At 38.8% G+C, this 16,277-nt stretch overlaps 1 pseudogene; it reads left to right on the top strand.

Moving 5' to 3' along the window:
* The first annotated feature begins 1,572 nt into the window (after positions 1-1,572).
* Positions 1,573-4,514, top strand: LOC126956224 (bcl-2-associated transcription factor 1-like; annotated as a pseudogene).
* The last annotated feature ends 11,763 nt before the right edge of the window (positions 4,515-16,277 follow it).

Raw genomic sequence — 16,277 nt, forward strand, 5'->3', positions numbered from 1 at the left:
TACTTGTAGTCACTGTTGAGATTACTGTATTCAGAATAATGTTACTAAGCTGTCAATATGATTATAGTATCTTCTTTTCTTAAAAAGAAGTTCAAGCCACTAAATCTTGAATGAGTAAAGAAGGAGGAAGAAGAAAGTAGTTTTTGGATAAATATAAAGGAGTAATATAGAAATGCAGGTATGTTTATGAAGATGGACAGAGGGAAAAAGAAGAAAGATTGAATAGATATATAAACATATTTTGAAGAAGAAAGGAGCTGTATGCTATTAATAGAAATATCAACAAGAAATAAAAAAAGTCAAACCAATGTTTTCTTTGTTTTTACCAGTTCTACCCTTTCCGGCTCTAAATGCAAGAGAGTTACAGTACAAAACCATAGTATTTTGTGTCAAACAGACAAATCTGAATTTGAATAATGGCTCTACCATATACTAGCCGTGACCTTAGACAAGTCACTTCACCTCTCTTAAGTATATGTTTTTCATTTACAAAGTGAGGTTGACCATCTGAACCTCTTAAGTTGCTTCGAATATTGTATGAGAAAACATGAGAAAGTATAAAACATGATACTTGACACATGGTAAATGCCCAGCAAATGTAGATTCTGTCTTTCTTTTTGATTGCTTTTTTTTGGTTACTTTCTTTTTATTACTTTTCTGATAATGATTTCTAGTTTTCTTGAGAGTTTCTGCTTCTGCCTATCAAAATTCAGTATCATCTTAGACTTTGTTCTTGAACTCCTTCCCTTTGATGATTCATTTTCCCATTTTGAAATCTGTGATGTGTGCATTGGTGGTTCAGTTTTTTCATGGGCACTCGAAACCTTCTCACAGTCTTCAGGATATTTTACTTGAATGTTAACCTAGGTAAATTTAAACATATTTTAGATAATTAAGTTACTTATTTGTTATCACATGCAGCAAAACATTTATCCAAGTTTCATAACTAAGGGAATTGGCCTTCATACCCAATCTGACTTCAGGCAGTGGGCTGTTGGCAGAATAACAAGAGATTTGTTTTTTAAATGAATCATACTCTGTCTCACCTCTAAGTCTTAAAGTGCTTTGGAATGAATTTATTCTCCCTTTGTCTAGTAGTAAGAGTTCAAGCAAATCACTTTAGGCCTCTGGGTCTCAATTACAAAATGTGATGGTTATTCTAGCTCAATATATATATGATTCCGTGAAGCCTAGGGAAATTTCACACTTTTCTAGAGGCCACAACTGGTTTGTAGTAGATTGAGGAAGAGAACCCATATCTTCTAGATCAGAGAGCATTGTATTTTCCCATATGCTCCTCTGGAAACCACAGGAAAATAATGTCACACTGTTACCAGTGGTGAATACGTACAGGTCTGCAGCAATTTGGTTCTTGCCTCCTAGGAGGAAAGAATTTGACTGAAGGGCATAGGCAGAGGAAGAGATTGAGGCAAGTTTTAGAGCAGGAGTGAAAGTTTATTAAAAAGTTTTATAGCAGGAGGAAGTGACGGAGCCGAGCTAGTGCGTCAAAGGTACCTCTGTGGTTTTCCTCACATTCTTGAGTTGGGAAATGGCCACTGTTAAGTTGCAATGGAGATAAATCCCAGGAGCCACAATTTGGCGTGTCAGGAATTTGAATTTAGAGTTTAAATTCTCAGAGCATTCTCTCCAGGAAGTATTTTTAGAGTATCTCAAAGGCTTCACTTGACTTCTTGATCCTGCATAAACCCAAGGAAAAAAGAAATGGTTTGCTCCAATTCTAGATCACATTCTTCAAGGTCAAAGTCTGGATCACAGTCTAGTTCTTGATATAGATCAAGATCTCATTCTAGAAAGAAGCAATACAGTTCTAGGTCTCGTTCCAGAACATATTCAAGGTCTCGTAGTAGAGATCGTATGTATTCTAGAGATTATCATCGTGATTACAGAAATAATAGAGGAATGAGACAATCTTATGGGTACAGAGGAAGGGGTAAAGAGTTTTATCAAGGAGGAGGAGGTAGATATTATTGAGGTGGTTATAGACCTGTCTGGAATAGAAGGCACTCTAGGAGTCCTAGATGAGGTCGTTCACGTTCCAGGAGTCCAGAAAGAAGATCTGTTTCTTCTCAAAGATCCAGAAGCAGATCTCGCTGGTCATATAGATCTTCTAGGTCTCCAAGATCATCCTCTTCTCCTTCTTCATCCCCATATAGCAAATCTCCTGTTTCTAAAAGACAAGACGAGGGTCTCAGGAAAAACAAACCAAAAAAGCTGAAGGGGAACCCCAAGAAGAGAATTTGTTGAAAAGTAAATCACAGGAGGAACCGAAAGATACATTTGAACATGACCCATCTGAGTCTATCAATGAATTTAATAAGTCGTCAGCCACATCTGATGATATTTGGCCTGGCCTTTCAACTTATGATAATAGTCCCAGATCACCCCATAGTCCTTCACCTATTGCTACACCACCTAGTCAGAGTTCATCTTGCTCTGATCCTCCCATGCTCAGTACGGTTCACTCTGCAAAAAATACTCCTTCTCAGCATTCACATTCCATTCAGCATAGTCCTGAAAGGTCTGGTTCTGGTTCTGTTGGAAATGGATGTAGTCAATATCATCCTTCTCAGAATAGTCCAATTAATCACATCCCTTCACGAAGAAGTCCTGCAAAGACAATTGCACCACAGAATGTTCCAAAAGATGAGTCTAGGGGCCATTCCTCATTTTATCCTGATGGTGGAGATCAGGAAACTCAAAGACTGGGAAGTTCTTTAAAAGGTTCACAGATGAAGAGTCTAGAGTATTCCTGCTTGCTAGGGGTAATAACAGTGATAAAGAGGCTTCAAAAGAGACAGGATCAGAGAAAGGGAGGGCAGAGGGAGAATGGGAAGATCAGGAAGCTCTAGATTACTTCACTGATAAAGAGTCTGGAAAACAGAAGTTTAATGATTCAGAAGGGGATGACATAGAGGAGAAGAGGATTACAGACAGTTCAGGAAGTCAGTCCTCGCAGATCAGGGTAAAAGTTTTGCTACTGCATCTCACTGGAATACTGAGGAGGAAGGACTCAAGTACAAGTCCAAAGTTTCACTGAAAGGCAATAAAGAAAGTGATGGATTTAGAGAAGAAAAAAATTGTAAACTTAAACAGACTGGATATGTAGTGGAAACGCCTAGCACTACAAAAGATAAGCACAAAGAAGAAGACAAAAATTCTGAAAGAATAACAGTAAAGAAAGAAACTCAGTCACCTGAGCAGGTAAAGTCTGAAAAGCTCAAAGACCACTTTGATTACAGTCCCCCTCTACACAAGAATCTGGATGCATTAAAAAAAAAAAAATCTGGATGCATGAGAAAAGTCTACTTTCAGAGAGGAAAACCCACTTAGGATCAAAATGATAGTTTAGTGATTCTCATCATCCTGAATTCAGACTCAAAATGGCACGCGTTCCTCTTGATGATTCTAACAGACCTGCTTCCTTGACTAAAGACAGCTTGCTAGTACACTTGTCCATTCTGTCAAGAAGGAGCAAGAATTCTGATCCATCTTTGACCAGCAACAGCACTTCAGAGTCATTTATTCAACACATTGTGTCCTTGGTTCATCATGTTGAAGAGCAATACTTCAAGTCAGCTGCAATGACCCTAAACGAGCGGTTCACTTTGCATCAGAAAGCCACTGAAGAACATAATACTCGGCAAAAGAGCCCTGAAATACACAGAAGAATGGACATCTCACCAAGTACCCTGAGGAAGCATACCCGTTTAGCAGGGGAAGAGAGAGTTTTTAAAGAAGAAAATCAAAAGGGAGATAAAAATTAAGGTGTGACTCTGCTGACTTTTGGCATGACATTGATGGCCGTAGAAAAGAAAGAAGTAAAGAACAGGGAGATTCCAAGGGCTCCAGGGAATCCAGTGGATCAAGAAAGCAGGAAAAAACTCCAAAAGATTATAAGGAATACAAATCTTACAAAAATGAGAGTAAGCATAAAAGTAGAGAGCAAGATCATTCTCGATCTTCATCCTCTTCAGCATCACCTTCTTCTCCCAGTTCTAGAGAAGAAAAGGAGAGTAAGAAGGAAAGAGAAGAAAAATTTAAAACTCACCATGAAATGGAAGAATACTCAGGTTTTGCAGGAATTAGCTGACCATGAAGAACCTTTTTTCGAATTAGAGGCAGAGGAAGAGCCAGAGGAGTTTTTGCTGGCACAAATACTGGTCCAAACAACTCAAATACTACCATTCAAAAGAGACTGAAGGAAGAGAAATAGGATCCAGAATATACCCCAAAGAGCAAAAAGTACTTCTTGCATGACGACAGGGATGATGGTGTGGATTATTGGGCCAAAAGAAGAAAAGGTCGTGGTACTTTTCAATGTGGCAGAGGGCGCTTTAACTTCAAAAAATCAGTTAGCAGTCCTAAATGGACTCATGACAGATACCAAAGGGATGGGATTGTTGGAGATGAAGAAGAGACCGTGGAATATAATGAAGAAAAGAAAGACAGGTGCAAGGAAGAAAAGGAATAACAGATATGAAGTAAGATTACAACAGAGCAGAACTTGCACCCACCATTTTTTTTTTACCTGATTTTTGTTTTCGAATAAGAATGTAAGCATTTTACTTAAATTTTACTGTTTGCAAGTAGTCTATAGAAATTTTGTTTTAAGTCTTCAAATATCTTGAGAAATAGTAGACTGTATGTTGAAAATTGTACTGAAATAAAGTAGAAAATTGTTACGTACCATATTTGTAACTATCAACTTAAAAAAAAAAAAAAACTTGTAACGTTTTTGTTACATGCATTGTAATTCTGCTTTGTCTATAAAATATGGTCAAGCACAGCTCTGTGAAAGTTCTGATTCTCTGCCTTCCCTGTTTGTCAATGTTTTATTCTGAAGTAAACATTAGCTCTACATGTAAATCCCAGAACAGAAATTGTTTATAGAGACTACACTAATTATTTTAACTGTATACATCTGTTTAATTTGAAGACACTACATTGTAGGGTGACTAATTTTTGAAGTATACCACAGACAAAAAGTTGTTACTTTGGTAAACTAAGCTCGTTTAACACTTGAGCAAATGATTAAGGAGGAATAAAAAAGCTTTGTCAGTAGCTAAAAAGTACAAGCTATTAAAAATTAGATTGAAAAGTTTTAAGAAAATGTTTTTACTGAAAGCAAGCAGTGGCCTATAAAGAAGATTCTTAGGAGCTTTTTCTATTTGCGTTCAAAACTGAGTGTTCTCTTTCTATTCCTATTTGATAGTTTGAGTCATGGTCTTAGATATTAGCTATTTGTGAGAGGAAACTGGTTTGTAATAATACTGCAAATAGAAACCCCATTTCTACTGAACATCCTAGTTTTAAACAGAAGAAAAACTGTAATCCTGTGGTTGGTATAGGGGAGGTTTATCCTGCAGAATAAGTTGATACATTAGTATCTGATTTCATATCTTACATATTTATTTGAGCTGAACATTAGTTTGTAGTGTAACTGTTAGTAAAAATAGAGAAACACAACATACTGTTCATTAATAGTATTTTAAGAAAATTGTTTTTCAAATGTCACCAATAAAAGTTTTGGCAGGAAGCTTGTTGCCGCATTGATCTAACTTGTTTTTTTTTTTTTTTTTCTCTCTCCCCTATTTCAGTTGCAGTTTGTAAAATGACTTGTTCTTTTTCCTCTTAAGGGTTCTATTCTTCAGATAGATAATTTTTCAAATGTGAACTATCTTTTGCGTCTATATTGATAGCTCTTAAAGGAGTGAAAATCTAAAATAGTAAATTTCAATGTTAAGTCTGTCTGCTTTATGGGCATATATAAAAGTAGACACATTTATTTGTTAATTTAGTTGTGTATGTTAAAAGGAGCTAATGCTTCTTCTGTTAATGTAAACTTTTGAAGATCTTAAGTGTATTGCTCTTTCATCTTAAACACTTTCGAGGATTTGCAACGTATCTAGCACCTAGATTATAGCCAGGGACATTGGTTAAGAGCTGTTGGAAACAAAATAAAAGCAAACTCAACATATGTGATGTTTATGGCCCTCAGATCCTTAGTATTATGTGATTTTTCCCCCTTAACATGTCTTTCTGAAATCGTCTATTAAAGCAGAGGAAATACCTGCCAAAGAAAGTATGTATTGCATTAATCAGGACATAACTAATGTTCTCCTGTTCAAAATAATACTTATTTACGTGTGAAAGCAACATGGATGTGATTCCCAACACAGAATTTTCATGACCCTTTTATTGTATACAAATAAATACATAACAGTTACTTGGTTAGACATCAAAAAAATTTTTTTAGAGCAGGAATGAAAGGAAGTAAAGTACACTTGGAAAAGGGCCAAGCAGGCAACTTTAGAAATCCAAGTTCCTAGTTCAACCATTGTGGAAGACAGTGTGGCGATTCCTCAAGGATAAAGAACTAGAAATACCATTTGACCCAGCCATCCCATTACTGGGTATATACCCAAAGGATTATAAATCATGCTGCTATAAAGACACATGCACACGTATGTTTATTGCAGCACTATTCACAATAGCAAAGACTTGGAATCAACCCAAATGTCCATCAGTGACAGACTGGATTAAGAAAATGTGGCACATATACACCATGGAATACTATGCAGCCATAAAAAAGGATGAGTTCGTGTCCCTTGTAGGGACATGTATACATCTGGAAACCATCATTCTCAGCAAACTATCGCAAGAACAGAAAACCAGACACCACATATTCTCACTCATAGGTGGGAATTGAACAGTGAGGTCACTTCGACACAGGAGGGGGAACATCACACACCGGGGCCTATTGTGGGGATGGGGGAGGAGGGAGGAATAGCATTAGGAGATATACCTAATGTAAATGACGAGTTAATGGGGGCAGCACACCAACATGGCACATGTATACATATGTAACAAACCTGCATGCTGTGCACATGTGCCCTAGAACTTAAAGTATAATAATAAAAAAAAAAAGTAAAGAGATCCAAGTTCCCTGTTTGACACTTGACTTGGGGATTTATACACTGGCATGGTTTTTGGATTTGTGTCTCTCCTCCCTTGACTTTTCCTTTGTGCAGGCTGTCCATATGCACAGTGGCCTGGCAGCACTGGGGTGAGGCCACATGCAGAGTGTGTTTACTGAAGTTGTGCTTTTGCTCATTTGAGGTGTTTTTCCCTTACCAGTCATGTGTTCCTAGAAGGTTATAGACCAGTTAAACTCTGCAATTTTGCCTCTTAGTGCTCATTCTTGAGCCTGCTCACCAAACTCCTGAGATCTTAACTGGAAGCTGCTGATCACAAGCTTCAGTTTTCTATTTTATTTTTTTGGAAGATTGCCTTTCCATGACACTGGCTGCAACCAATTATTATTTTAGAGAGACAGTTTAACAACCTCTTGACCATCCGCTGATGGTTGCCTGACATTCATGGTTGTGGGGGTCCCTCTCCTGCCCTGTTCATGTCTGTCTGACTACCTGCTCTAACAACATGCTACCGTCTTTGCTATTACTTTCCCATACATAGCATCAGCTCAACTAAACCATTCTTGACACTCTTCTGGCCACCACCCCAAATACCTCAGGACAGAGACTAAACATGGTCTTTAGGCTGCTGATCTTGGGTGATAGGCTCCAGAGATCTAAGTTAAAAAGAAAGGTGGTAGAGAAAAATATTTCGCAAGAAAAGAGAGGTAAACAAATGAGTTCAGATGTCTTTTTTTTGGAAAAGGAGGAGGAGTTGTCCAACATAAAATCCACAGCTCCAAGGAACTTACCACTAATAAATTAAGATGCTGAGACACAGACTTTTCAGTAGTATCAGCAAGGTTGACTTTTGCTGTGATATCTCCTGTTTACTGTGTATACAAATTATATAAGTCACAGCAAAGTACAAATTTGTCACATGGGGACATTCCATGTGGTTTCATTGCCCTTGGTGGTGTGAAAGGGAAGCCATGCTTCGAATGATCTCACAAAACTCTGTTTGTGTTATTTTAACATGACAAGTAGGTAAGAGGCCTTGGGAAATCCCAAGAAACGTAGGATGAAGGAAGGAAATTAGACTGTCAATGCCTGAATAATTGATATTATAGTTAACTCTTCCAGGGCAGCGGGTAGTGAAGATAATCAGGAAAACAGAAACGTAAAAAGCAGAAACCAACTATTAATTGATAGGTTTCTGTTTTGAAAACAGCTCTTATTTGTTTCTATCTCTTTCTGGGAAGTTGTAGTTTTTCAAGGGTAAACTCTAAGTTCTCTCTTGTGCAAGATTTTAGTTTCACAAATAAGTGGTTGAAATCTTGGGTTCTTTTTGCATTGGGCACTGACTGTCCTCTGTAACAGGAGCTGTGTGCCGGTTGATGTCCCAATAGAGAGATATATCCAATTTGTTCTGTTCTCTTCCCCATTGGTCAGGGGCAAGATGCTCTCCTGCATGCCTCCATCCTCATACAAGGTGTCCAAATGCCCCTCCTCCTGTTTAGGGGCTAGGAAGTTCCCAAGACTATTGAACCCTAGGTTTTCTTTAGGTTGATGACATAGGTTATGCCAGTTCTTCAATCCATTTGGTAATTGCTTTTCCTTCCACTCTGCTTATTGGTACTTGTGGTTGTATATTGGTATTCCTTCTCCTTCCCTCCTCAAAGACCATTGATTTTATTCTTCCATATCTCTTTGCTCTAGGAGATACTCTACTTTTGTGCTACCCTCCCCCAACTCCTCTAGTCTACGAGATGGGAAAGTTGGCCCTGCAAGCCTAGAAATCAGAATCTGCCTTTTGGATTTGACTTTCCATCTGCTTTGTTATAGTCAAAAGGAGGAAAACCAGCTCTTGGATAGCACTGAATGTTAAGAGGGAGCAGAATGCACAGGAAGCAACCATGCTAACATTCTGAGCTAGCATGCTACAACACCTATCTAATCATTATGTTTACCTTTTCTTAAATAGGACCAAGTGGATGAGACCAGAATGCATTTGTTTGATTAGTTTTGTCTTCTACTGAGGTTTCCTTTGCTTGCAAGTGACATATAGCAAATTTGAATTAACCTTAATTAGTAAGGAACTTGATTGGAGAGATACTATGATATCTTGGTGAAATAAAAGGAAGAGAACAATACAGTCCTAAAAAGGGCAGAAGTACAAATGAGTCTTGAGAACTGCTAGTCCCAGGCTCTACAATGCCCTCATGGCTCTTTTCCTCTGTCCATTCACTCTTTTCCTTACTTCTATAGATTGGCTTGCTCTGCATGACAGAAAACATGACCACTCACTAATTCCTAAATGTAATTTTGTAATTGAAAGAAATATATTATGTTCCCCTTCCCTCATAGAAAAATAAGAAGGAAGAAACAATCTGAGCAGGATATCTCCTAGCCAAAAATTTATTTTAGACCTTAAAATAATAAATTTCAGAGCTTCTACTGGAACTTTGTATAGTGAAATGAACAGCCCTTAAGAGACATGTGTTTGACAATGAGTTTGTTTTCCATTTCCAGGAGATACAATAGGATAAAATTGGAAGTATAATTTGGGGATTAAGGAAAGGAATTAACACTGATCTACATAATGACAATATTAAGTATGTCATTGTGAGATTGCTAGCCTTGCAAAGCCTGTGGCTGGTAAGAATATTTCTTCTCTTATGAGTTGAAATTAAGCTGTTTTATTACAAACCAATATTTATACTTTCCATATATACATGTGAGTGTCTGTGTTTCCACCACTACCTGCTGGAAATTAGAATGATAATTAGACAAGTTCTGTGACAACCACTGGTACAAAGACTTTTAGAACCCTTGGGTTGTTATTTTAGGTGGAATCACTCAGACATGTAAAAATATTCCACAGAAAGAAGTCAAATGCATAATACAGCAAAGGTTTCCTGTTGGTAGGGACATAGTATCCCAAAAGGTGTGTGTAGCATCACAAAGAGAGACAGACCTGAAAATTAGCCAGGCATGATGGCACACACCTGTAATCCTAGCTACTCAGGAGGCTGAGGCAGGAGAATCACCTGAGCCTGGGAGGTGGATTGCAGTGAGCTGAGATCATGGCATTGCACTACAGCCTGGGTGACAGAGTGAGACTCCATCTCAAAACAAACAAACCCAAAACAAAACAAAAAGAGAGAGAGAGAGAGAGATACAGACCTGAGAAGGGGACATAAGGTTAGGAAAACAGATGTTCATGAGAGGCTACCCTGTACAGTTTAAACTTCTTGATTGCTTTTATTTTAGATGGTGTACACAGCACATGACAGTCAACAAATATCACAGACTTAGCTTCAAAATATCTTACTAGCTTCTATACTTGCTAGCTAAATATCTATACTTAGCTTCAAAAATATCTATCTAGAGAAGAAATGAGAAAATGTGTCATGTGAGACCAGGATGGGTATAGAACACAGAGCAGATACCTACATATTCCTTGGTCCCACAGGGGTTCATAGGTCAGCAGACCCAGATTTCAGCTATATGGAGTGACCTACAAGAGTATTTGCTGCAAGTGTGAGAAACCATTCCTCAACTTCCTTTGCCATTGTCTATAACCCTCTTGCGTATTATCAGAGGCACCTTCCTAGTTACAATGTTCAATGACACAAGACATATTTAAGCACATTTAGTTTATCAGAATATGTGTTTGATCCAAAATAAATCATCTGTAACATAATTAGATGATTCATATTTTTGAATGATCACCGTTGTAGGTTTTATGGTCTGGACATCTCCATATGGAGTTACAGAACACTGTGGTAGAGGTTACATTATTTAATTTTCTCCTTTTTTATGTTTTAATGTTCTTTAGTTATTTCAATGTCTCTGTAAAGGCCAATATAGCTTTTCAACCTTATGTAGCAATGCTGTGTGGGATTAAAGAGGAGGCAGTACAGAAAATGTATCTGGAATAGATTAACCATTTTGCTGGTTCCAGTGCAGAGACAGAGTACACTATTAAGGTGACTACATCAAGGCATATGGGAGGTGACCAGCAGGGAAGCGAAGTTTGCTTAGGAAGGAACTGGGAATATCAGGATGGACTACTGTGAGAACTATGATGTAATGGCTATGTGGATGCAAGGAGAGACATGAGAAAACCATGCTTGTACACACAGACTTGAGATAGATAACAGTAAATTCGGAAGAAAATTGACACATGGAGTATATGTTATTATCAAATTCTGGGTCCCAGTTACAAAATCCCAGGGTAGAAATTTATTGATTTATTTTAAATAAAATGCTAAGCCCGGGCGCGGTGGCTCAAGCCTGTAATCCCAGCACTTTGGGAGGCCAAGACGGGCGGATCACGAGGTCAGGAGATCGAGACCATCCTGGCTAACACGGTGAAACCCCGTCTCTACTAAAAAATACAAAAAAACTAGCCGGGCGAGTTGGCGGGCGCCTGTAGTCCCAGCTACTCGGGAGGCTGAGGCAGGAGAATGGCGTAAACCCGGGAGGCGGAGCTTGCAGTGAGCGGAGATCGGCCACTGCACTCCAGCCTGGGCGACAGAGGGAGACTCTGTTTCAAAATAAATAAATAAATAAATAAATAAATAAATAAATAAACAATAAAATAAATAAATAATAATAAAATAAAATGCTAAAACCCAGACCATCACTCAGTATTGAGGTAATGGTTCTCCTTCTGCAGGCGTATGATTGGGGAAAAGGGAAAGCAGTTTCCAAAATGGGAGAGGGATTAGACAGCCAATCTCACAGTAATGCACCCTGGGCCACATCTTCTACTACTAAGCATTAAGACTGGAAGCATGTTACTGTTTTTGGCAAAGCTGACTCTTCCTCATATTCTTCCTGTTTGACATAAAAAATGCATTATACAGGTCATAAAGAGGTTTATTTATTAAATGGTATAGTCTTTGTATTTCATGCATTTTAGTGTTTAAATATGCAATCAGACTTGGAACACTTACCTCCTTAACATGACAAACTATTAAAACACCTCTGGAAATACCAGGAAAATCAGAAAGACCACAGAAATAGAAAGATGACTTTTTTAATTCCAGGAAAATCAAAGTTTTCAGAAGCTATCTCATATGACCTGAAAGAAAAGAAGAAAACTGCAAAAATGAAGAAACTGAAATGAAAAATCACCAACTAGAAACAGGTTTACTAAAAATTAAACAGCAATAACAAATAATTACTTAAAATTTTTATTCTGAAATTGGTTCATGGTTACGATTTCTATTTTTCTTCTGCAAAACCAAGAATACTAGTTCTTTAAGGCTACTTCAGTATTGAGAAGAATGTTTTACAAAGAGGAGTGGCTGAAGCTTAGGACAGTTCTAGCTAGACTGTGAATCTGAGGTCTTTCCAAGAAAGACAAGTGGCCTCTAAACAAGAACATATTCCTTTGGTAAGTTTTTTATCGTTATTATGCTTGAGCAAGGCAAAATATTTGTCTGCCAGGGATCCTTCTCTGAGACTAGTGACCTGTTTCTCTGTTTGGAAGAACTTTTGTAATTGGACTCTTATTTTTATTGTCCAGTTTTGTCTATCTCTTCTGCTACCGCTCTAGTTCAAACCTCTATCATCTCTTTCCTGGACAACTATCTACTAATTGTTTTCCCCAATCCCTCCAGCCATCCTTCCATTTCATTCTCTCTACTGTTGGAAGACAAAACTTTAAAAAATGCTAAATAAATAAATACATAAATAGATTCTGTTTAAAACCTTTTGGAAGCTGCTTCTTGCTCTTAGACACAGTCCTACATCTTCCCTAGGATCCACAAAACCCCCACATACCTAATCTTTGTTTATCCTACCTCACTCTCTAACCTTGCTTTGCATGGTCAAGCCAAATGCCCATCAGAAGGGAGTTGCATTTGTTGTTCCTGTGTCCGACATGCTTTTCTCCATACTTCTTCTTCGCCTACTTAGCACTTTTTTGTTGCTATACTGAATGTGAGCGTCCCCTCGGAATTTATATGTTGCAATCCTAACCTCCAGTATGATGGCAGTAGGTGGTGGGGCCTTTGATGGGTGTTTAGGTCACAAGGGTAGAGTTCTCATGAATGGAATTAGTGCCCTTGTAAAAGAGGCCTCACCTATTCTAGATGAGAGAGAGCTTCCTCACCTATTCTATCATGTGAAGACACAATGAGAAGACAGTTGTCCATGAGCAAGGAAGAGAGCCCTCACAAGACACAGTGTTGGAATTAGATCCTGTGGGAGCTTGTTGTTCCATTTAGTCTTTGTGGAAATTTCAAATGGGGAGAAGCAGGCAGAGCAGGAGTGCCATCACTTCTATGGAAGCCTGCCAGCAGGTGACCAAGAGCAGTGCCAAAGTGGTGTGGCCTTACTTTGGAGAATTTTTCTCTTCCAGGCTCCTTGGCCTTTTAAGTACAATGAACTTTATGTGAGCACCCCGTGAAGATCAGGCTAAACCAGCTCATGGAAGACTGATGCATATTTCAGAATACTTTTTTAAAAAAATTATACTTCGTAATGCATATTCCTCTCCAGAGTCTGGAATATTTACGTTTACTTACAAAGCATTTTTCCTAAGAAGCTCAAAATTCCAAACTTATCATCAGTTTCTTAATGGCAAGTGTAGTGTAACATGATTTTTTCAAGGAATTTGTGCAACACCTCTTGGAGCTGCAAGGGAAAAGCAAGCCCACGCAGCAGCACACAGACCTGAGGAGGTCTACGTTCCTCCTCTGACCCATTATAAGCAGGTTGCTTTACCTTATAATTCACACATGGCTCAGGTTTTCAAGTCACTTCTGACTTTGCTCAAACTGAAATAACTAAGAACATAAGCAAAAGTCCAAATTCTTTAGATGTTCCACAGGACCAAGGACACTGCAGCTAATAATGGCATAGGATGAAGATGGGTAGACTTAACAACGGGGAATTGGCAGTGTTCACTTACCTTAATTTGTTTGGGAGAACAGATAAGTGCCCTTCAGTTTCAGTAGAGAATAAAAAGGCAAAATTTCAGAGGCATTTCATTTCATTAAGATTTCATTATCATGAAACACTGTTAAGGTCAGCCTCTTGAGGCAATGTGAATACGATAACTTTCCTGTGTTTGTACTTCGTGTATTAAATATTCCTGAATCAGATGCACACATTACCTAAGTGTCAAAACTATGTGTTTCTGTTTGACAATGTGTCATTTGTCAGAAGTTTGACCTTTTATGTCTTACAGTTTAAAAATATTTTTTCTCTTATATGATAATTTTATTTTAAAATAATAATAGATGACAAATCTCTCTAAAGGAAGGCATTTTTTTCAGAAATTGTATGGATAACTATTCTGAAGTTTAGAGGTTTTCAGTGGAGTCCTGTACACTAATTATGGACAGTTTAGATGGTAATTTTAAGTAGTTGTAAGTGGGGTGGGTGATCAGGGGAGTAGAAAAGCAAGGGGAAAATCAGATAGGAGATTTCTTCTTTTAATAGTTTGAAAACAGTTGTTCTTGGGCAGGAGTTGGAGATTTAAAAGTGAAATGTTGAGAATGGGGCCAAGATGGCCGATTAGAAAGCAGCTGCAGTCAGAGGCACTCACAGAGAGGAATGAACGGGGCAAGTGAATACAGCACCTTCAACTGAAATATCCAAGTACTCACATTGGAACTGCTCAGGGAAACAAGTCAACCCATGGAAAACGAAGCAAAGCAGGGTGGGACAATGACCCACCCAGGAGTGATATGCAGCCAAGGAAACCCCCATCCCCAGCCAAGGGAAGTGGTGACCAATGATGCGACCCTGGGAAACCACACTTCTCCCATGGATCTTTGTAATCCATGAATCAGGAGATCCCCTCATAAGCCCATGCCACCAGGGCCTTGGGTCCAACACACAGAGCTGTGTGGAGTCGTGGCAGAACAGCTGGTCAGGCATGCACAGAGACCCAGGAGCTTTACATATTCTGGCCCTGGAATCTCCAACAAACATGTCTGCAACTCAGGCAAGGTATGAAATCTGCACATACCCCTTGGAAGGGGGCTGAATCAGGGAATCAAGCAGCATCATTCTGCAGTCCACTTCCACTGGCATCTCTCAAGATAAGACTCACTGGCTTGGAATTCCAGCCAGCCACCATCAAGAGAGTGGAGTCTGCCTGAGACAGGATGAAGCCCCTGGGAGAAGGGGCGGGCCACATCTCTGCTGTTTGGTCAACTCGGTCTTTCCAGCCTGTGGACTTTGGAAAGTCCAAACTGTCTGGACAAGGAAGGGTCCCCTCAGCACAGCACAGCTGCTTTGCAAGATCATGGTGAGACTGCTTCTTTAAGTGGGAACCCGATCCATTTCTTCTCACTGGGTGAGACCTCCCAGCTGGGGACCTCCAGTCACCCCTACACATTTTCAACAGAGCTCTGATCTCTCTCTGGGATGAAGCCTCTGCAGGGAGGGGCAGGCTGCCATCTCTGTGGTTTGGTTAACTCAGCTGGAGGCATCATGCTACCTGACCTCAGACTATACTACAGGGCTACAGTAACCAAAGCAGCATGGTACTGGTACAAGAACAGACACATAGACCAACAGAACAGAATAGAGAACTCAGAAATAAGACCACACATGTGCAACCATTTGATCTTCAACAAATCTGACAAAAACAAGCAATGGGAAAAGGATTCCCTATTTAATAAATAGTGCTGAAAGAAGTGACTATCTATATGCAGAAAATTGAAGCTGGACCACTTCCTTACCCCTTATACAAAAATCAACTCAAGATATGCTAAAGATTTAAATGTAAAATGCAAACCTATAAAAATCCTAGAAGAAAACCTAGGCAATACCACTCAAAGAGTAGACATGGCAAAGATTTTATGACAAAAATGCCAAAAGTAATTGCGACAAAAACAAAAATTGAAAAATGGGATTCAATTAAACAAAAGAGCTTCCACACAGCAAAAGAAACTATCGTCAGAGTAAACAGACAACCTACAGAATGGAAGAAAATTTCTGTAATCTATCCATCTTACAAAGGTCTAATATTCAGCTTTTATAAGGAACTTAAATTTATCACATGGAAAAACCAACCCCATTAAAAAGTGGGCAAAGGACATGAACAGACACTTCTCAAAAGAAGACATACATGTGGCCAACAATTACATGAAAGAAAGCTCAACATCACTGATCATTAGAAAAATGTAAATGAAAACCCCAATGAGATACCATCTCATAGCAGTCAGAATGGCTGTTATTAAAAAGACAAAAAACAATAGATGCTGGCCAGGTTGTGGAGAAAAGGGAATGCTTTTATACTGCTGGTGGTAGTGTAAATTAGTTCAACCATTGTGGAAGACAGTGTGGAGATTGCTCTGAGACCTAGAGGCA

The sequence above is a fragment of the Macaca thibetana genome, chromosome 6, assembly GCF_024542745.1.
Source record: "Macaca thibetana thibetana isolate TM-01 chromosome 6, ASM2454274v1, whole genome shotgun sequence".
NCBI lineage: Eukaryota > Metazoa > Chordata > Mammalia > Primates > Cercopithecidae > Macaca > Macaca thibetana.